The 23,831-nt window shown below is 33.7% G+C and overlaps 1 protein-coding gene and 1 pseudogene across 1 annotated transcript in view; one reads left to right on the top strand and one right to left on the bottom strand.

Moving 5' to 3' along the window:
* The window catches only part of DACH1 (dachshund family transcription factor 1), a 445,250-nt gene that overhangs the window by 74,335 nt on the left and 347,084 nt on the right, over positions 1–23,831 (top strand). The gene's annotated exons all lie outside the window — the stretch shown is intronic.
* LOC118651119 lies at positions 12,307–12,551 on the bottom strand (annotated as a pseudogene).

The following is a 23,831-nucleotide window of genomic DNA, read 5'->3' on the forward strand; positions in this document are numbered from 1 at the left end:
TTTTATTGAGTCTTAGAGATTTAGTTAGCCAGCTTTGCAATGAGAGTAATAGAAGTTCAGTTCTTCAATAAACATGTTTACTGTCATCCTTCAAAAAAAGTCAAATTAATAACTAAGGATTCTAGGCAGTTAAGTAAAATTGTTAAGTTGTTTTACTCTTCATTCTATTTTCTGCTCAATTGTAACACTATTGGAAAACATTTACCAGTGTTTACTTAAGACCTTCACCATTTCAGTAAAACTTTACAAAAATAGATTTTTCTTAATATGCTTAATGTTTCTTTAATGGAAGGTGACTACCACAAGGCTAAAAGATGTTCCAACAGAGGAGCCTTTAGATTATTCCATTGTGTTCTGCTTGCTGATCCCTTTCTTTCTGTTCTCCCTCTTCCTATGAAGTCAGATAAAATTAATACAAGTTCTTATAGTTCTCATTATCTGATATTAATATTTCTTCCCAGTTGAACATGATATTTAACACTGCAAGCTAAGAACTAAATGTCTTAAAAATAATATGAGGGCTAGATGTAGTAAAATGATGGTCACCCACCAATAAGATTATATGTCTCTTTGAGATGGCATGCTCATATTTTTTCATTTAAGAGAGGGTGTCATTGGACATAAGATGACTATTAGTTAAAAAGTATAAATACAAGACTAGGCTGAATTCTCAATCTAACTTCTCAAGTAAAAAATTTACAAGGTGGGTTTATAATATTATTTTATTAATATGTATTTTATATAAAAAATAAAGACCTGATGCATGAAATTCATGCAAGAGTAGGCCTTCCTTCCCCCAGCTGCCGGCACCGACTTCCCTCTGGCACCCGGGCTTCCCTCACAGCCCTGGCATTATCCGGAAGGACGTCCAGCCTAATTAGCATATTTTGCTCTTATTATTATTGATATTTTCAGAATTTATTATTTAATATCAAAACTAAAAGTATCCTTCATCTTTAAAGAAATAGAAAATAATCATCTGCAGTCATTCATCTGTATATATATATATATATTTTTTGGTTATTGTCTAGATTCCAAGTATGTGTATATCTTGTGTGTGTGTGTGTCTTTATCAAACATTTGTTTTAGAAGCTATGTTTCTTTTAGGTCAATAATAATCTTTGTTCTCTGCTGTGTATTTAACTATTTCTATCTTCCTCAAGTTTTGGAAACAAGAACTGAACATATTATGTCACATAATCAGGGGAATTTACTGGACATAGAGTTTATAGTAAATTGCATTGTGCTGAGTTGTATATGAAATGTGAAGAACTGTTAAGGTTGTTCCAATAGTATAATCTGGTAAGGCAGCAAGATCTATAGCGTAAGAAGCTAAGTGGAAAAATAATTGAAAGGAGTTATAAAAACAGACACAATCCCATGCCAAGAGAGTGATATAATTGAAGAGTATTGCTGGATGGAGGAGAGGCTTGCTCTCCGTGGGCTGAGGTGGTTTTGGAAGAAGATGCTAACTAGAGTTAGACTTTATGATCCTGACCTACATTTGGCTATTGGATGTGTGAAATAAGGACACTGTCCTGCAGCGCTCTACTTCTCTGTATACTTCAGCGTTGGTTGAGCAATGCTCGTTTGAATGAAATGGTATTGCTCACCAAAATATTAATAAACCAATTTAAATTTGAATTCATTTGGGAAGTTATTACTTTAAGGAATAGTTCCACCCCGTTATTGTGTAATAAATTATCAAGAAAAAGAGTGGTTCAACATTATCATTGAGAGTTAACATGCATTCATCTAATGTAAATCATTGTTAGATGTCCAAAATAGCAAATGGATTAAATTAAGACAGCTTGATATAAAAGCGAATGCACATGGCATACTTCTATGAATAAGCATTGAGTGTCTGCCCTGAAAAATAATCTAAATCAGACTAAAGGATGATCACTATAATTTGCTGCAGCATTTTGGACCCATTATATATTAACACACATATATGCTAATTTGGGATGATCTGGAACTCATTGTCATGCAAGGTTTCAGTCAGTTATTTGGTTATTTTTAGGCAAAATAATGACTCATTTGAAGACCTAATAATATGAGTTTTATTTGGCAGATTCTATGTTCATATGTTGTTGGTGCAGATCATTTAGCCTATCCTTCAATTACCAGAGGCCCTGTGAACTGTTTTGTAAATTTAGAGATGGTTGCTTTGATCTGGCCATAGAATAAAACAGGAACACCTAACTAAATAGCAACTAAACATAGCCTTTCATCTTCCCTTCAAAGCAAGAAATAAAAACAATCATTGCAAAGCAATGCTCTTTTTGTTTCTTAGATTTTGACTCTCCTGATCACCTGAAAGGTAATATTAGTTTCTCTTGCAAAGCCAATACTTTTAGAACTTCTTCCATTAAAAGGGACTGAATTGAATGAAATACATTATTCAATTACACTTTTTGATAACTTTCATTATAATCCTTTTATTTTCATAGTCTTTAACTCTTAAGTTTTGCTTTTAGCTTTAGATACCACACAATAAAGAAAAAAAGTCTTCCCTAAATAGGACATCCTAATCATCAAATATTTATTAAACCATCATGTCCATGCATTATGGTAAATGTCAGAGTAAACCTGTAAATCGAGTCGGCAAAAGACTTACCTTGATTCCTCCTTTTTTATTTAAGCTTCAAAATCATAATTTTGGTTCAAAAGAGGCATTTTAGAATTGGTCCCACTGGATTTAGTGGGATATTTAGAGAAACTTCAGTTTAAAAAGTTCATGCATTAAGCAAATCCATGCAGTGAAATCACTGAAAGGTATATGTAACTTCAACGAGAGCATTCATTTGTTTTTCTTTTGCAGTGTAAAAAAAAAAAATGTCTGTTTCAAATCCTATTTGTCCCTTATCTCTGTTTGTTCAGTTGTTTTTAATATCACATACTGAAAGAATTTCAATAGCAGTTTCACCATGAAGTCATTTGTTATCCTTCAGCAGGCTTTTGCCTACTGAATTGTAAAGCAGTTCTGACTATTTGCATCCTCCAGACGGAGTGGCATATAAACACTCCCAGATATTTCTGGTACATAGGAAAAAATATCTTATTTGTCCTTTCTGTGAATAAATAAGAGAATGTCAAATTTTATAGACTAATAAATTTGTATGCTGGCAGTGACATTGAATCTTTTATGCCCTACAATGTCACAGACCCTGAGAAATACATTTTTTTTTGTTTCAAATGAATACTAAGTCAAATAGAAGCTCAATAAAAAGCCAGAGTTTGATTGCATTGTTTATATCTGCTCCATATTCTAATTCAGTTGCAATTTGCCACGAGGAAATGCAATTTGCATGTTTCCCAGGTTTATTGCACACCCATCACTCACATGTATATGCTTCTATATGTCAGCGACAACTCAACGAATGGGTTAAAATGCCCTTTAGTATCAGTTTGACACAGCTTTCCCCCTCCCCCAATTTAATGTTAATTTTTATAACTCTTAGAGTTGTGGAAACAGGATAGGAACAGGCAACATAAATGTCTTTAATTTTTACATATAAAACTTTTGAGATGTGTATAAATGTTGACTTATACACACATATGTGATGATGACTCAAATAGTACTCTACATGGGATACATCAAATTATATGAGTTCAAGCAAACCTTTATGCACTTTTCTACCTAATCTTCATATTTAGTTAAATATTAAACTCCTGCAATATCAGCAGTGATTGACAGTTTCATACTTGCAACTTGCCAGTTTTGTATTATACCTTTTAGTTTTTTTCCTAAATTTAATGCACTGTGTAAAAAACAGCATACCATCATATATTTCACAAAGTAAACAAGATTAAGTAATTTTACAGATAAATATGTACATGAAGCAGTGAAAATCTAACTTTCTTATACTTTATCCATGTGACAAATAGGAGTCCAGTGAACTGAATATAGCCTGATTATTTTTCACCCTGATTTCTGAAGAAAGAATTTTAATAAGTAACACATAACATTTTTTTTATTTTATTGGTGCAATTAAAATAGAACTAGTATGGTGTTTGTCAACATTGATCTGATTTCTGGAGAATACATTTCCCTAAATGAGTTTTAGTTGAATGAAAGTAAATCTGATATATAAACATTGAAAATCAATGTTAATAATGCTTAAGAATAGATGTATATAAGGGTTTGGGAACACAAGTGCTATTTAACTTTTTGCATAAACATGTTCTCTATGCATTTTCTTCAATTATGACAGGTAAGAAAAGAAATTCTACTTAGTTCAAATATGCCCACGTGCTCTTGATTTTTTTCAAAAGTAGTATTTCTGAAATTAAAAGTAACAATGTGTCTTACCTTTTACAAGCACATAGAGAGGTAGCAAAGGAGGTGGGTGTGCATAATGCTATGGCCAAAAGGACAAAGATATTTTTATAAGTGTAATTTAAAAAATTTGGAAATTATCACTTTGACACTAAATTCTTTGATTCAAGTCATGTGTTCATATATATATATATATATATATATATATATATATATATATATGCACACCCATCACTCACATGTACATGCTTCTATATGTCAGCGAGAACTCAACGAATGGGTTAAAATGCCCTTCAGTATCAGGGCATTTAAAAATACACACACACACACACACACACACACACACACACACATAATATCCACACAAGTGTGGCCCGGCAGCTGGTGATAGAGTCAGGTAGCCTTATACTCTTTGTAGACGAACAGAACATGTGAACTGGAAAGAACATTAGAGGGTCTCTAATCAAATCTCCTTGTTTTATAGAATGATTATCAAATTGATTCCTAGAAATGTTAAAATGGTAAAGCCTGGAGCAGACCTCTAAGGATTCTTCTTATGGATTCTAAGTTCTGACATCTTTCTCCCACACTGTCTCTTCGATTCTGGCATTTATAATTATATCAGTGAATTGTTTTAGAAAGTTTTAGTGGCTTATCATTTATTCTGCCAAAGAACAATCACAGTCACTCTATATACTATATATATTATATGTACTAATATTGCATATATTTTATTATATATGCATGTACTTTATTATATAAAATTGCATATTAATTATTGTATATAATAAATATGACCAAACAACCAAATGACCAGTCACTATGACATGCACTGACCACCAGGGGGCAGACGCTCAATGCAGGAGCTGCACCCTGGTGATCAGTGTGCTCCTACAGCGGGATCGCAGCAGTGAGCCTACAGAGTGGCAGGCAGGTGCAGTGGGGCTGGGATGAGCTGCAGTGGCAGACAGGAGTGGCAGGGGGTGTTGGACCGCTGGTTTCGGCCCAATCCCCACAGGCTATGCCAAGGGACCCCACAGGTGCATGAATCCTATATTATATATGCTCTATATACCAACTTACGTATCACTAAATTCTAGACCCCACTGTATCATTATATTTTAAAAAGAAGTTCAAATATCCTATCTGAAGCTTTTTTTTTTTTTTTTTTTTTTTTTTAGTTTTTAGTTTTTAAGTCTCCCAAGCATTTGTCTTTTGTTTATTGACATGGGCCTCCCAGATTTCCATTCCTTCTCTTCAACCGTAGTCAATTTGGCATTAAAGGATAATATTCAACCCTTGCTTCTTTTATTGAGTTGCACGAAAGTCAATGGGAATTTTACAAAAAAGTAAAGGGTAAACTATGGCCCTGAAGTATTCATTGAAGACTGTAGAACAGACCACCAAGACTCAGTTCAGTGCCCAGGAAGGGGTTTGCGTTAAATTCAACATTGCAGAAGAGGTTCCAGCTGTTGGCTTGATATGAAGGAGGAGAGCTGCTTTTATGACTGATTACTGTCCTCGGGAGAAAGAGGGAAGTGGAGCGATGCCACATCTCCAATCACAGGGTGCTTTGCGTAGTCTGGGGCACTCGTTTGAGAAGGCTCATAACTTTAATGGTTCCCTATCTCAGTTGTCTTGTCTCTAGGCTTTGAAAATCCTAAAACCTAGAAAGGGAGAGATGGGAATATGAATAATGTTAGGTGTAGAAAGTAGTAGAATAAAGTCAAATTACCTTATCTAAATTTCACACTGATGATAAGTCATTTGTCGTTTGTTACTCTAGCTAAAATAACGCAACTAGACTCTATTTGCTATTTGTACTTGGTTTTATGTTTTTAAAATGTCACCTATTCCTTCAATCACTTGTAAGTACCCTGTAATCTCTTTTTAATGTAGGCACACTGGATTTTTCCCTTTTGTTTGCTGCCTTTGCATTATTTACTTTGATCTGCTGTGAGAAAATCTGAAAGTGTGTTGTCCTAAATGCTTGCATCGCACAACAAGATTTGAGGCCTTGTAGTTCGCATTGAAGAGAAAGGCTCTTGTGTGAAGACGCAGGTTTTGTTTAGTTCTCTCTCCCTGGTGGGAACCTTAATTGCATTTTCTCTCTCTCACAGTGGCTGGCTAAGGAGTGCCTGCCTTCCCTGCTGATGCTGAAGTTTTCAAGCTCTATTACTCTGTGACGGAGAAAATTCCTTGGTCCAGGAAGAAAAGGGTCAGATTAAAAAAAAAAAAAGTGTTTAAATAAGTATTGTCAGTTTAACATGCACAATCAACAAAAAGAAGAAACAATAGAAAGGCTGAATGTTTTCCTTCCTGATATTCTTGTAGAAGTTTTATATAACCCAGCTTATAACATAACAGATTTTAAATATCATGGGGAGGCTTAGTCTTCAGGTCAAGGAGGTTAGACTTAATAACCAGTGAGAAAAATGTTATTAATTTGTGTCTTAGTCATTCTAGTGTTCTTTCTAAGTCAATCTATATATCTGATTAAAATATATATTCAAGGTTATTTCTGGAATTAATATTAACTATTGATGCATATGCCATTTTCAGCTAAGTTCTAAAGATCTAATCGTATTGATCTATTCAGTTTCTATTTTGACTTTTTGAGCATCCAAGCAATATGCTTGAATCATTAGATCTGAAATGAATATTTTAATTTTCTTCTCATCTGACAAAGTACACTTCATTTTAACTGGCTTTGAAGCTGTAGCTGCCATGTCTACTCCCACTTCCTGTAGTTTCATCCTGATGGGATGTAAGGCAGTAATAGCAATCTACTTAACATTTTCAGTTTCAAAGTATCTTAACTGTGGAAGCTATATTGATCTGCATTCACAACAATGATTGTTTATTGTCTGAGACTTAAATGTTTTTATACACATATACATAAACTGTGGTTTTTAAAACCTATGGCTTGTCATTCCAACTGATATGGATTACTCAAGCATGTATTTTATTTTGCAAGGACTAATAGTATTCCCTTTGCTTACTCCTAAATCTTGGTATGTTAGGCCCAGTTGTCTTTTTAACTTCTCCATTTATAACTTGTTTTCTCTCTCTTTTCTTCTTCTCCTTTAGCCCCCTTATATTCTCACTTGCCTTATTCTAAGCAGTTATTCATTAATGCCTGCCCTTCATGTTATTTCCTGAATGGCCTGATCTTTGCTATTGTCTGTGAGAAGAAAGAGAGATAAATAGATGATAGATAGATGATAGATAGATAGATAGATAGATAGATAGATAGATAGATAGATATCAGGGACAGCAGTGGGATTATTTTGAAGGATAGTTGGGTAGGAAGTAGAAGAATTCATGGTTGGAAATAGCATAGGATTGGTTGGTTGAGAAGAGAGCAAGGAAGAAAAAAGATGTTAGAAATTTGAGTATGTGAAGAGAAGGAAGATGCTGAGAGGAAAATGTGAAGATACCTTTCTAGAAGTTGGGATTATGGATGTTAGCTCTGACCATACGCTCCCATTAGTAATCACTGGGCCTTTCAGGCTTTGTGCAATGAGCTGAACCTGTCAACAGAGTCTTTTCAGCTTTATTGAAAAGCAGTGATCCAACACATGAAGTGAAAACATCTTCTTGATACAAGACTGCACAGGGCTTTAAGAACACATTAACATTATAAGACAGATATGATTGTCATTAAAAATAGCATCAGGAAGCCTATGTCTGGCTTTATTATCTTAAAACCGGTTAGTAATGTAAAGAGAACTTTCTAAAAACTAATTTAATGCATAATGTACATTTGACACTGGGTTAGTTTCAGGATGATGATTTTTAAGGGTTTACAGCAATCATATTTGCATGTTAACAGGATTAAAAAATTCTTGAATGATTCACCAGCAGATGTCGGAAATACATATTTCCATATTTTTTCTTTATAATTAGTGAGAAGTAAAATAATTGACAAAGATATACCAGGAGTTCTTAATAATTTAGAGGAGTATATATGTTTGAGAATTCAAGAGCTAATTGTTCCCTTTTTAATTTTGTGGTTTAAAATTCTCTTATATTTTGCAACTGTCAAAGTAAAAAATATAGAATGAACTGAATTTTTAGAGAGTTCAAAGGACTTTGTTAGTATATTTTATGTTCCTTGAATTCCATTATATATTTTTAGAAATACTTCTTAAGTTTCTCCTTTTTCTATTTATCATCATTCTACTTATTTAGTTCAGAAAGAGGAAAAGTTGTCAATTAGGAACTAGGCATTGTTGAAATCTTAGAACAAATCTAGATAATTCAGCAAGTGGCTCTTCTACTTACCCGTACATTTTATTATGACAGAAACTCTCTGTGATGAAGGTTAGGGAACCTGGTTATTTTTTAAAAATAGGTCAAGAAATGGATCAGAAAATCTGCAGGGGATTTACCTCTGTTTCTAGTGCTTCATAATGACAAAACTCTCTTTGGCTAATGAGCATGTCTAGATGAATTTAAATATATAGAGAAAAGGGTAGGAGAGGACAGTAGTCTTCTAAGAGAACTGATATAATCACAGTGATTGAATTCAAAAGATTGGAAATAGTTTGAGAGGAGTAAGAAATGACAGATAGGCCTCAGTTTGGTTAACCCAAATATACTCTCTTTTCTTATGCGAGTGGGTGTAGATCTCATGAACATAAGGGAAAACAGAGCATTTTGTGGAGCAATTCAGACCTACAATTATGAAATTCCTGACAACAAATCTTAGCATATTTGTTCTGTTTTTATTCCAGTGCTATATTTAACCATTTACCCATTTTCTATGAATTGACTTATTGAACCACTGAGGATGGAGTACCTATAGGGGATAGACACTGTTTTGCCTATAAACTGAAATTCTAGTAGTCAAAAAAATCTCAAACATAAGAGGTTGGAAATGAGTACAAACATACTCTTTGCATATAGTAAATTTTTTATTCAGATACTTGACGTCACTATTATGAAGCCAACTATTGTGCTATGATATATATTAAAAACTCAAATTCATTATACTGTTGTCCTTAAGTTTTAACTTTAATGCTAATACTTATTTTAACTTTGGGTTTTATTACTTTACTTTGGAAAATCTATATTGCTTCTTCCAGGATAAGAGCCAAGTATACAAATATACATTATGTAGAGTTATTATTATCCTGTTTCCATTTAAATGCCTCTCAAAAGAAAAAAAAATTCTTCAATATAATGTAAATTACATTTTTATCTTTCTTTTACATTTTTTTCCATTTATTCTTCAAGTGCCAGCTTCAGTGATACTTTTATTATAAAACTTTCTCTGCTCTAATCTCTGTAAGAGCTAAGTATACCATAGAAAGATTTTTAGTTCCAATCACGCCGTTTATAATCTGTTGTAACCATTTATTCTTTTGTCTCATTTCTACTAAAGGCTGTATATCTGGAGGGCAGGCACTATCTGTTATAATCTATGTATTCTGGTTACCTGACACAATATCTGATCCATAACAGCTCAGTAGATATTTCTCAAATTAATTTAATCCCCATAGACTTACTGTTTAAATTCTTTGATCTTACATTTTGGGGACCTCTGTCGATTCTATGATAGGAATATATGAGCAGAGGTCTTGATTTTGTTTGTATATAATACAGTACCAACTAAATTTAATCTTTTTTCTTGTCTGTAGCAAAATTTAAAATCCCATTTCTAAAGGAAGGAGTGGAGTTTGTCCATTTCACCTGAAATTTAAGAAACAGAAGATGAAGTGATAGTTTAAATGTTGGGGACATAGTTTATTGAGAAATGAAGGTCTGATTGAGAAATCGGTGCTTACCATGGTAAGCAGTGTAGTGCCATTGAAGCTTTCTGAAGATGGTGTGATCTGATCCAATTCAACATTTAAAAAATATAGTAAGATCCATAATAAAGAAAACAAAGGTATGTTCTGTGTCAGAAAACTGAAAAAAAAAAAGGAAATGCTATAGTAAACTGAGGTTGCTATGTTGTATCTCATAGACATATTTTACTCAGTCCAGACATTTTTTCAACCACATGAATAAAAAGCCAATTTTAGAATGGAGATTTCAAATAAAAATCATGAGTTGTACATATAAGAAACTTAGAAAATTGGCCTCTGTGTTGCCGTGGCAACAATTGACTAGAGGTGAGCAGTGTTTCTCAACTTTCTGTGGGATCTATGTGCAGGTTCACTGTAGTTCCATGAGATCTGGTTGTTCACTGCCTGTTGCTTGAGGCAATCAAATGTGTGGCCTTTATTATAACCTGATAAACATGGAAGACATGTGAGAGTTTCAATTCTGCATTATTAAAAACTAGAGGCCCGGTACATGAATTTGTGCACCAGTGGGGTCCCTCAGCCTGGCCTGCAGGATTGGGCTGAAACCAGCTCTCCGACATCCCCTGAGGGGTCCTGGGTTGCAAAAGGGTGCAGGCCAGGCTGAGGGACCCCACTGGTGCATGATTGGAGCCAGGGAGGAACGCAGGAGGTTGGCCAGTTGGGGAGGGACCACAGGCGGGCTCCAGGGCATATCTGGCCTGTCTCTCTCAGTCCCGATAGGCTGGACCCCAGAAGCAAGCTAACCTACCAGTCGGAGCTCTGCCCCCTGGTGGTCATTGCATGTCATAGAACTGGTTGACCGGTTGACTGTCTGCCCCCTGGTGGTCTGTGCATGTCATAGCAAGTGGTTTAGGGAGTCTTAGCATATCATTTGCATCTTACACTTTGATTGGTTGAATGGCTGACTGGTTGACTGGAATTTAGCATATTAGGCTTTTATTACATAGGATAGACACAACATCAAATTAAAGACTATTCTAAAATTTTTACTCCTGACCCCTCTTCACCAACTTGGGTTAAGAATGGAGTATGTAATGTTTTATGGTTTACAGAGTTGTTTTTTTTTAACATATGCCATCCTATTTTGTCCTCATTATCCTCATTCATTCATTCATTCATTCATCTATTTATTCATAGTTCATACATAAAACATTTGTGAAGCACTCAGTCTATTCCAGGCACTAAAATAGACGAAAGTTTTCCAGAGATGCATAAAAGATATTTTGTTCTCAGGAAACTCCCAGTTTAGTTGGGGGAAGACATTAATCTGTATAATTCAGTGTGTGTGTTCAAAAATTGCGATTAGCAGCCGAAACCGGTTTGGCTCAGTGGATAGAGCGTCAGCCTGCAGACTGAAAGGTCCCAGGTTCGTTTCCAGTCAAGGGCATGTACCTGGGTTGCGGGCACTTCCCCAGTGGGGGATGTGCAGGAGGCAGCTGATCGATGTTTCTCTCTCATCGATGTTTCTGACTCTCTATCCCTCTCCCTTCCTCTCTGTAAAAAAATCAATAAAATATATATTTTTAAAAAATTGAGATTAGCACAAGTGGAAACACACAATAACTTGATTCAGTTGAGAAGAGGTGGTCAGAATGGGAAAGAAAGAGACAGGGAAATATTTTGCTGAGTTTTCAGGCAGTTATCTGGAAATGAAGGGGAAAAGGAAGAGAAATGGCTAGAAAACAAGAAACTCCATGGCTCACAAAATGTTATGCTCCTCAGTTGAGCTGCTGATATGATCTAGGTTATATGCACAGTACTCTGAAAGGATTCTTCAGTATAAGCAGAGTCTGATAAATTGACATGCCTTAACCAGAGTATGTTTAACCTTGCATCTTCTGCATTCTAGTTTCTATAGTTGTTTTGTTTCAAATATCTGTGAGTGAGGTCATGTTTTTTTCTAAAATTCAAAATATAACTCTCAAAATTTTTTCTTTAGTTCATTCTTGTTTTATGTATTTAACCCATTGCTTTATATGTTATTTTTTTGGTATTTTAGTATATCTATAACTCTAAGAAAGTGTGAATTAGATGGGACAGAATAAAAAAATAAAAGCTAAATTTTGTAAAATGGCATTCAAGTCTTGCTGAAAGATAAAAGCACCTTCCTTTTCTTTCTTTTGCCCCCCCTCTCTCCCCTTCTCTCTCTTTTTGTATCCATATGTGTTTATTGGGATGGTTCCCCACTCATCCTGATTTGAGGGGCTTTTAGTGCTGCTTCCTTCTGATGGAGCATCCTTCTGTAAGTCTTGCTTTTCATCCTGTTGGCTGACAGAGAACAGTGGAATAACCAACACACAAAACTACCGATTGTGCATGGCTAAAGATGGTGGTGACTTTATAGCATCCTGGGCATTTCACATCCATGAAGTAGGAACTGGGGCTCTGCACCAGGCACTTCTTGTTTTTCCTCCTCTCCTCTCTGGAGAGTGATGAAGGAGATCCTTAGTGTGAGGGATTTCATTGTGGGGAGGTCGTCACCTTCAGAATGGCACCACCTTCCTCTTCTAAATCGATTTGAAGTACTACAATTAAAATATCACATAAAACTCAAATTTTCTACTATCTACCTTCCTTTAGTAGTCACCTGACAAATCAAAGGCATGTTAGACCAGTGTTCCTCTTAGAATAATAAGCCTATGGTGTATAATGGGGCAAATTTTTTGTTTGTTTGTTTCCAAGTTATATATTTTAGAAATAATCTAAACATGGACTTGATGAATATAAACAGTTCTCATGAACGTTGCTATGTATCTTAAGAGAGAGATGGTTTTTGCATACATATATAATGGAGAAAAGTTGCAAATTCCATTTATTTATTTTAGTATAAAAATAAATATTAATCATGAATAAACTTTATTATAAAAGAAACAAGTTATGTCTTTTGAAAGCTAGGATTTTTTACTAAATTTTTCCACTTTAAATTTTCTTTAAATTGGAGGCATTTTTGGCAAACATTGTAGAACTATAATCCATAGACTGTTAATTAAAGAACTAGTGAGTGGTCCCATTGGTCACTAAGGGAAAATTTGAAAACAAATGAGTTAATTTCTCTATCATTTGCTCTATAGTCAAAGGAGAAGATGATATATATATCTTTAGTATTGCATTTGAGTTATATAAAAATCAAAGTATTAAAAAATAGAAAAATAAGTGCATTGTCAAAAATTTGGCTTCTATTATGACTATTACGGGCTGAGCAATCTATTCAAATGAAGGGTTCTCATTTGTAAACTGAGAGGATTAACTAATTAATTCATAAGGTCCATTTGCATTCTAAAGTTTTTATTATACAATAAATTAATTTAATAATTCATATATACTGACAATCTATGTGTAGCATGGGGGGAATATTATACATAAATATTTAAAATTTTGAATACTTGGCAGAGGTCAGCAAGTCTTGTATAGGTTGTCTAGTAAAAAACAACTTAAGGAAAAATGTAACCCTGACCCATATGTTTGGATTAATGTTTGTGTTTTAAATGGTGGACATATACAGATGCTGTCATTTATATGGATTTACATGGATTGTTAAAAATCAAGGATATTGTAATTGAGAATACTTCTTTTCTTATTGGCACACAATTTCCAAGAAGAGGAGAAATGATACTAAGTTTGATTACACCTACACTGTACCATGAAAAATTAGAAAATGTCCATTTAATCTTTATAATATCCCTATGATGGTGGTAGATATCATTGTTTCCATTTCATTATTGAGGAAACTGAGACTCATTGTTCAAGTTACAAAGCAGCGTGGTGGAGACAGGCACAAGTCCTGACTGTCTGGCTCTCTCTCCTCTCCAAGGCACTGCCTCCCAGAAGGAGGTGTACACAGATGCTCTCTGAGCTCACCTTTCCTCAGTTAACAGAACTGTACCTGAAAGTAACCATTGGGTGATTGTTGTAAACAGAGGGACAAGAGACTGATAACAAGAGGCTGAGAGAATCAGTAGCAAAATTTTGGTTGATCATTAAAATAGAAAAATAATGCGTACGCATGGAGAGCTTCGAGGGTGCGTATCAGATGTTTGGATCACAGGCCAAGAGGCTTTGAGATTTCTGAGATGGAGTGGAAGTGGGGAATGATGAAGGAAAAACAAGATTTACAGACCAAGTCACATAAGAAGTCATTTAGCAGAGGTGAACGATAACAACTAAAAAAAAGTTAGTTGAGTTGCAAAGTAAAAACAATAGCAGGGTTTATTGGGGGGTAGAATAAATACTAGTTTTTCAAACTGGGCAAGGGGGATTGGAATGTACTTTTTAATTTTGTTCAGTAATGAAAGGATATGTAAGAAGTTGCTCTCAAAATAGTTAAAAGGCAAAGGCTGTATATGACAGTTTCACATAATTTTGTGAATGGTGGATACATTTTTAATGTAGATAAATTATCTGGGACCCTCAGAATTCAAAGACTGATATTTCTTTTTTCTGGAATAGCATTAAACAATCTAATTTTTACAATCAATATGTTAACTGCGTTAAAGTAACATTTAAAGTTATAACACTGCCCTATTTAGTTAATTTTCCAGAAGTTGTGTCCCATATTAATTAACTGAATTGTATATTGAGCTTGTGTGTGAAAATTAGTGATGGTTACTCTCACTTCTGTAATATGGTCATTCTAAAGCCTGAAAACCAAAAGCTTATCTCAAATGCATCCTAAAAATAGCAGTAAAAAGTGGTCTCATGATGGTGTTGCCAACACTGATGGTGAAAAATTTTACTATGAGCTATTTGTTTCCCTTATAGATTGTGCCCATTAAAAATATTTCTGCTAAGATTTGAAGTGTAATAGTGACTTTGAGAAATACACAGGAAGGAAGGAAATGTTTGGTCAAATTACTGCTTAATTATTCCAAAGCAGGAGTGACTGGCTTTGTTTTGCCCTCTTTTACTGAATAACTTCTGATGCAATCAAACTGAAAAGTCAGGAAATTAACTTCTATGGAAATTGAGTCATGCATTAAATGCATTTTCGATTCTGATACTGTTTATTTAGTAACCAGTAAAACTGAACCAAGTTGTACTATGAAGGATCAGGGTTTCAAGTAAGCAATTCATTTCCTACATTATCCCTTCACTTGGCTGACCAGAGTCTCTAGGAATTTTATATTTTTATATTGTTATTTAAAATAGAGAATACAATGTTTATGCTAATATGATTTTAGCTCAGTTTACCTGCAACAAAATTTTTTAGTTAAATCATTTCTATATACTATTTATTGTTGCTTTCATTTTTCTTTCTTTCTTTCCTATATCCTTATTAAAATAGACAAAAGTCTGCATAATTATATTCAATTCAGAATCACTTTTTCAACTGAGGGCCATGTTACATAAATAATTTACTATAGTGTAAGTAATGTATGTGTGTTTTTGTCTGAATGTGTATGTGTATGTGTGTACATGTCCTTATCCATCTATATTTATAGAAAGAGACTTTTACATCAGTACAAAGATATTAAATCTTTTCATGATTATACTGAGACAGCAGAAAATGAAGTGGACATACCATTATCTTTTAAAATTCATGTCCTAGACTTAATGACCTGGTTTGACTCTATGGCCATAATGCCATGCTTATGATTGTTGTCTGTCCATTTTTTCAGTTTGTCAGTGTGAGGTAGCATATTTGCAGCTTCCTTCCGCCATATCCTTTTTTTTTCCGAACAGTTTACTGACTTTTTCTTTTTAAAGAGAGAGGAAGGGAGTGGGACTGAGAGAAACCTCCATATGAAAGTGAACATACCTGGGCTCCCTCCTGCACGCCCCTCATGAGGCCCACAACCTAGGCATGTGCCCATTAGACCTTAATCGAACTTGCAACCTCCTGGCACACAGGGACAATGTCCAACCAACTGAGCCACACCAGCCAGGGTAGCCAGCATCTTTCAATGAGAGTAATAGCTCAGATTCCGCACTTCTCCTGGACTGCCGATATGTTTGCAGAGGCCTAGAGATAATGCTCTTTCTAAGTGTGGCCTCTGTTGATGAATCACCAATTTAATTTTGCAGAGAGTTATAGTGACCCATTTTGTCCCCTCTTATGCCTTAGAGTCTTTCGAAGAAAAGCTGGGTTTGTTAGCATGCAGTGCCTTTCAAGAGCATTGGAGGACCTGTGCCTAGAAACTTTGCTCTAGACTGGAGGGCACTGGGTCTCCTACAAAGTGCAAGGGCAAGTTAGGTTAACCCAGCAATGAGTTGCAATTTTTCAGCTTTTTAATATTCCACATCTGTAAAATATGGACAGCGATGCAGTGTCAGAACAATGAAATAACCTATAAGGTTTCTATCCTATAATGTGTTCCCAGAAGATGCTTGCTTCTTCTGCCTCCATCTGTTTTCTATCGTAATGGGCAGCAGAACATCATCTCTTCCACTCTGACACCTGCAAGTGAAGGGAGTCTTCCCATCCAAGGAACACTTTAGGCTACATGGTCCAGTCTATTTGCGTGTTAGTGATAGAAACCCTCCATTCTAAGAAGTGAAGACATGGCCATGTTATTGTGTGGTACATAAAATATGGGAATAAACTGGGCAATGCAGCTACTGCCTTATAAAGTAATTGCTTGATTTTGCGTCTGTTTTCAAAATAAAGGGCAAGTGGTACAATTGATGTATAATTTTAGTTATGTATACGAATTTGTACTTGAACAATTCTGAAATTCTCACTGATTAGTGTAAACATCAGAAAATATGATCTAACTTGAGAGTAATGTTAACCCAGAGAGTCATATCACTGAATATCATTTTGAAAATTTTGAATACCAATTTCTTTTATAAAAACACTTGTTTGACATTAAAGCAACTCACTCTTTGCTGTTGTCATTGTTTTTTGTTGTGTGTGTGTGTGTGTGTGTGTTGCTTTTTTTGACAGACAATAGAGTGACTGGACTGTTGGACTGTTCCTTTACTTTATTTATAGGAAATAATATTAAACTTTAAATATAAATATGCACAGTTTGTGAACAAATGCAAAACAACAAACGTAATAGAGATTATTTGTATGCCATTTCCATTGGTTTACTCTACAGATATGTCCTCAATGATAATAAAGTAATAAAAGATTGTTTTCACAGCTGTTTGTCTTTGATTACATATTTCTTTGAAGTACTGTAATAAGACAGACTTTGAACCTGGAAAGAGATCAAATAATGAATTGTTCTGCTTTGTAAAGCTTAAGAAGGGATTTTATTGTCGAAACATATAGTGAGACATATTTTTTCTTCTAACAGCTAAATAATGGCTGAAAGTACTATGAGATCATTACAGATGGACTAGATTAAAGGGCTTGGGGCCAAGTGTGAGTGATCATTACCAAAAATTGGTGCTTTGGTTTTAAAAGTCAGATTTGGTTAATTACCAAATATTTCATTAGTTCACTTTGGAGTTAAAATGGAATAATGTAAAGATGCTAGAATATATACTCATATTTATAATACTTATATCTAAAGACAATATGAAACTTAAATTCCTAAATCCCCAAAGATTTATGCCAAATTTGTTATCCACTTCAGATTTAGGCAGATTAGATTAATGAGATTCCATAAATTAAACAACATGTCATGAGATAAAAGAACATTAATAAACATCATATGGTTTTTATTTTTAACTAAAATAACAGTTTAGAAAATGTAACAACAAAGTTAGTTGTATCACTTGCAATAGATTTTCAGAAGATATATGTTAATATAGTTGTAACTATTATTTCCATGTATAGTTTCTTTTAAGTATTATATAATACTTATTGATCTTCAGGGAAGTGGTATTATTGAGATAATAGAATTAGGCATACTCCTGATAGTATTTTGTTTTACTCAACCTAAGATGTATGTGATTACAAAGCATCAAATGGAGTAGCCATTTCAATATTGTATATGTTGTTATTAAAGTTATTTTAAAACAATAGACTGCTTTTGTAAATACTTGGAAGTTCCTGACTATTTTAGAAAGAACAATACTTACGTACACATTTCTGGATCTCATGTACACAGTTTAATATTTTTTTTTGTAAACTAGTTTTTGTTGTTTTCAGAAGAAACTTTTTCTCTTTGTTTAAGATATAAACCTTTCAAGTGATAATTTTCATGGAAATACTAGACAAAGGAATATTGTAACTTTAGAGATTTCTATGATGAAGGTGTGTTTAAGAGATGTCACTTTGATATTTTTACATTATGTCCTACATTTGTCAGCTAAAACCAGGATATTGCCTCAATGAGAAAAAGCATGTTCTGCACTTGTCAAAAGGCAGTAAGTAATGATTAAAATAGCAGTGTGAAACGCTAGGAGATTAAAGTGATGCTAATGATAAGTGAGAGAAGAAAAGGGCAAGCTATATTTTAATCCCTGAGAGAATGGTTAATGACTTCTATTGCCTGAGATTAAACTAAACCTGTCTCATCAGCTTTTTCTGCCTGGTGAAAAAAAGCTCTCTGCACTTTAATTTATTAAAGTCTTTTAAGGAAGCACATTGATCTACAGAGGTTAAACTTTTAAAAATTGTGCAAAATACACACAAATGCTTAACAAAAGTGTGATTTTGTTGCTTTTAGGCATGCTCACAGATTTATAAAGACTTCATTGTCCATGCCCTTAGTATGTTTAATTAAGGAATCTTAATTACTTAAACGAGAAGGTTTGTTTCTTTAAAAAAAAACAACAACCCAGAACATATTTATATAACTGTAGGCAAGGGGGCAAGTATACTGTAGAGGAGATCAGTCTATCTGAAGAGATTAAATTATGATACTAATTACTGCATGGTTTGTTCAGAATAAAAATACATATACTGTTCAGAAAATTAAATAAAACACACCTTGAAAACTACCCTAAATTATACTTTTTAAATGGAACAATTTGCTGTTAACTCTAGTTAGTTTTTGTGAATTTCATTATCTTTGATAATTCAGTTGGCCTTTCAAACCTATAAGTTTTCTTCATCCTTTACCTATCCTCAACCATAGAGATGATGTCCACATTTATACAAATAACATTTATCTTTATGTAACTAATATTTAATTTATCCTGGTGGGATAATATGTGTGTGTGTGTGTGTGTGTGTGTGTGTGTGTGTGTGTGTGTGTGCCATTAAATGGTTTGGGGATAAGAAGATGGAAAATTACAAAAATTTCATCTCATTCTTTCTATAAGTTTGTAGGCCATGTAGTTAATATTTACCAGCTCTACATCTTAATTGTTTTAAGTTATCTATCACAAACAATAATTTCCACCAAGTTAGGTTATAATAGTTTACTGATTCATTGTTATAAGGGGGGAGTTATTTCTATGTTCTAGAATGGTATACTTCTACTTTCTAGAGTTCTGTAAGTACTACTACTATGGTTCAAAAGTGACAGATTTATTGTAAAAGTGGGTTCTTGTTTGAATTAAATAACCCCGTGACCTTTTAAAGTATTATTTTTATTAATTTGAGAGGAGAGAAAGAGAGAGAGAGAGAGAGAGAGAAAAGAAAGAAAGAAAGATTTGTTCTACTTATTTACGCATTCATTGTTGATTCTTGTATGCGACCTGACCTGGGGTGGAACCTGCGATCTTGACATACTGGGACAATACTCTAACCAACTGAGCTACCTGAACAGGGTTCCACATGACCTTTTAATTCAACTGTTTTGCAGCAAAGTTATATCTCAACTTAGAGCATATTTATCATTTGATCATTCTGGCAAAGATTTCTGATTTTTTTGTTTTGCTTACTGCTGCTTTTGGTGGTGGTTTTCTTTGAAACCTCATTATTAGTACTTCTTAATTTTAAGAATATATGCCTTTCTACTAAACTAAGGGCCATAAGATGTTTTCTAAAATTTCATTATCTAAGATATTTTTAAAACTTTATTTTATACATAACTTTTTAGGCTAGGGAGTTTAAATGCAATACATTCTTTGATGTTAATGAAACACCAATTTTTCTGAAGGCCATGTAGCCCTAATGAGCAGCTTCTTATAAAAGAACATTTAATCAAGGTTTATTTTTAACTTGTTTAAACAGATCTAATAGTTTGTGCTGATTTCATTTCAGTATAATAATTGCTACCAATCCTATTAGTAAGTCCTGGTACAGGGAAGTTAACACAAATTCCAATCTAATGAGAGTAGTGTTATAGCAAAAACCATGTAGTCAAGGAAAGATCTGTATTCTATTGGACAGAGGCACCTGGCTATTCTGCCCATAGTTTTGTTCCCATAAAATTCTCAGTCCTGAATTGCTAATATTTACATGGACTTTACTAGCTTTAGTTAATAGAGATTCATATTGCCATTACAAGGGGGAAAAGTTAATGAAAACAACACATACTTTTGGGGTACATTTTGAGAAAATAAATTTCATTTACCACCCAAGCATATTTTAGTATAGATCATTTTCTTATAAGAAAGCCTCTTATATACCTTAGTTTTAATTTGTTCTTATAGCGCATATAAAATCAATTTTTGAATGCCTTCTTTATTTTCATTTGGAGCTACAGATTGGAGAAAATGAAATGTTACTGGATTATGGGACATATGAATGATATAAGTGATATAACTGATAAAATTAAAGGATGATTTAGACCAGCAGAATATAGTTTTTAAAATAGGTGACAAAAGAGTGTGATTAAGAACCAAACGCTTCAAATGCCATTAACTTACTGTAAGAATTGATTTAAAACAACACAACGTTATTTTAGGTTGTTCAACAAATGCAAAGATTCCAGTGCATTCAAGAATGGAATCAACAAAAGCCAGAAGTAAGTCTCTGGTAGTGAAAATGTAAGAAGGCAAGGATTTTAGGCCTGATAATGACAGTGAATATCTGCCAAGTTCAGGTTATAATCTTTTAAACTTTTTATTACTTAATGTGACACAGTGACATTTAAAATATGGAGAAATTGAAGATAAATAATATGGAGTGAATGGCAGGATTGATTTAAAATTTTAAAGCTGTACTAAAAGTATTCTAATGCACTGAAGGGCATTTGTAAGTTATACATTGTTTATAGGTTTTTGATTAGAATCCCAAAGCCTAATGTATTACAGCTTGCCTTTCCCATGATAGAGAAAGACTATTGTCTGTAGAAAATAGTGGATAGTAAAATTTAGCCTCTTTTTTTCATGTAGATCATCTGCTTTTTTGTGAAAGGTCTTTATGCATAGGATCTTGTCACATGTTATTAATTTAAATCAATAACCAACATATTTGATATTTATGGAAGATTTCTTTCTGAATATTATAATTTATTTCTCCAAAGGAGTTAAAATCAGAGTAGTGTGATTTTTATACCCCAAGGATAAGGAATACTTTTTTTTCTTACAAGAGTACTAAAATCATGGTATGCTGATAACTTTAGAACTTAAAAGTATTTTTTTTCTACATTTGGTAAAAGAGTATCCAATATACACTCTATTTTTTTTAAAAAATGACCTTAACAAAGAAAATATCATTATCAACTAGGGTGCTTTATATCAGTGTAGATTCATTGGTTTCATCCTAAATATACTGAATTTTACACTCTGGAGTTGGGAATGAGAAATTCATATTTTTTAAATTGTTCCACAGGTGTTTCTATTGCACACAAAAGTTTGAGAACCACTATTTTAGAGAGAAAGAGTATAACAGTTTATTGGCTAAATGGAACAGTCTATTTTTAGCAGTTTGCACTTAAATTGAGCCTAGAAGATTAAGATATATTTTTGTAGAGTGTTGTATCAAATCTTTAAAGAGGCTAGAAAAAAATTAGATAGAAGTAAAGCTTTAAATATGATGAATACAAGGCACATAGATATCAAATTTAGACTATCTTTCACTGACACTGTGTATTCAAATGAATTTTGACAACTGGCTCAAGTCCCTATCCTATCTTAACTGCAAACAAACTCACACTTATTTTACTGAATGCTTATATACATTGCATTCTGAATACTAAGTTGGAATGAATTTACAAGTCTGAAGAAACTGCAATGTTTAATGCACAGGTCACCATAGAAACTAATTAACTTTTATTTCAATGTCAAGCTAAAGTAGTCTAATACAGATGAAAATTGTGGCAAAGGATTTATAGTATGAAAACTAAGACAAAAAGCACCAATACTCAGCAACTGTACAATTGAAATGCCTGGTGTTGATAACTGACTGGTGGATTGTTCTTAATTCCACTAATTATGATGTTAAAAAACTGTCCAGCTAGAGAGCACATTTTCCTTGAGCTGTTTGAGCAATTGAAATGGAATTTGGCAAACAATAGAGTAGTATAACATCTATCAAACAATGCCAGGAAGGGTTTTTGGCTTAAAGATTATTCCATATTTTATTCCAGCTGCCTTATTTTGTTCTAAAATTACCTGTCCTTTTTTGAATTAAGAAAGAAAACAACAAATGCCATCTGTATAGCTCACTCACTGTGCTCAGGACCATGAAACTTTCTTAAAACACCCTTAAAACTGGCAAAACTGTAAGCATTTTACTTTCTTTTTTTAAAAAAAAAATGTTTTATTGATTTTTTAAAGAGAGGAAGGGAGAGGAATAGAGAGTTAAAAACATCGATCAGCTGCCTCCTGCACACCCCATACTGGGGATGTGCCTACAGTCAAGGTACATGCCCTTGACCGGAATCGAACCTGGGACCCTTCAGTCGGCAGGCTGATGCTCTATCCACTGAGCCAAACCGGTTAGGGCACATTTTATTTTCTTGAGCAGAAAGTCAATACATTTGACATTTTCCCCCAATCATTTTTATTGAATATGTTTTTATCTTAGAAAAATAATATGTATGTATAAAGAATGAATTTTCATTATATCCTGGCATATTCCACACCTTCCTACCTGCACAGAGCTTTTCCCTGGCTGCTCATTGGGGGAGTAGACATGCCTTTTGTGGCCTTATGCTCATTCCAAAAAGAGAAGATGGACAATAGATAGTCTATAAGTCATCATGGTTTGGATTATGGCATGCTCTTATTTCAAGGAGAGTGATAAGCAGATATATCTAATGATTAAGAGTATTAAAAAAATCATTATTGAGTCAAAAAGATTTTAGAGAAAATAATCAAGCCTATATTATTGAAGTCATTTTAATAAACATATACTTATCTTAAAATTCTATATGATAGCCCATAATAATGACAATTGTAAGAATTAAACACATAAAAACTAAACTATCATAAAAAATACTAAATTTTGCTTGGGAGACTAAATTATATATTATTAGAAAATAATACTTATCTGCTGCTGGACATATTCTTAATTTTATGAAATCATATTCTTCTCATCTCACTAAAACTTCCACAGAAGAAAAAGTGTTAAAGGGCTAGGAAAATATTATTTCATCATTTCTGTTCCATTAGAATTCACTTGGGTGGCTGAGAAAATGGTTTATGGATTAGAAAGAGAAGAACAAGCTAAAACATTTCATACCTTCATCTCTGATAAATTCCCCAAACTCATTCTTTGCATCTGAGCCATAAATAACAACCATGCTTTTTGCTAAAAGAGCTTTTTTCCTACACCAGGTCTTTTGTCTTGGAGATGAATGCTATAATAAATTTGAAGTCTTCGGGGGGGCATTGTTTGAACTATAACATTATGGTTTACAACTGTTGCTTCTATTATGAGGAGGATAAAAAGCGACTCTGAAGCTTGATCTCTGTCATAGAAATGGATTAATATTTCAGTCTTCAATGTGGGTCAAGTGTATGATTCTCCCCACAGCAATTCACCATGATTAATTTTTATT

Source organism: Myotis myotis, unplaced genomic scaffold, assembly GCF_014108235.1.
Source record: "Myotis myotis isolate mMyoMyo1 unplaced genomic scaffold, mMyoMyo1.p scaffold_m19_p_3, whole genome shotgun sequence".
In the NCBI taxonomy this organism is placed as follows: Eukaryota; Metazoa; Chordata; class Mammalia; order Chiroptera; family Vespertilionidae; genus Myotis; species Myotis myotis.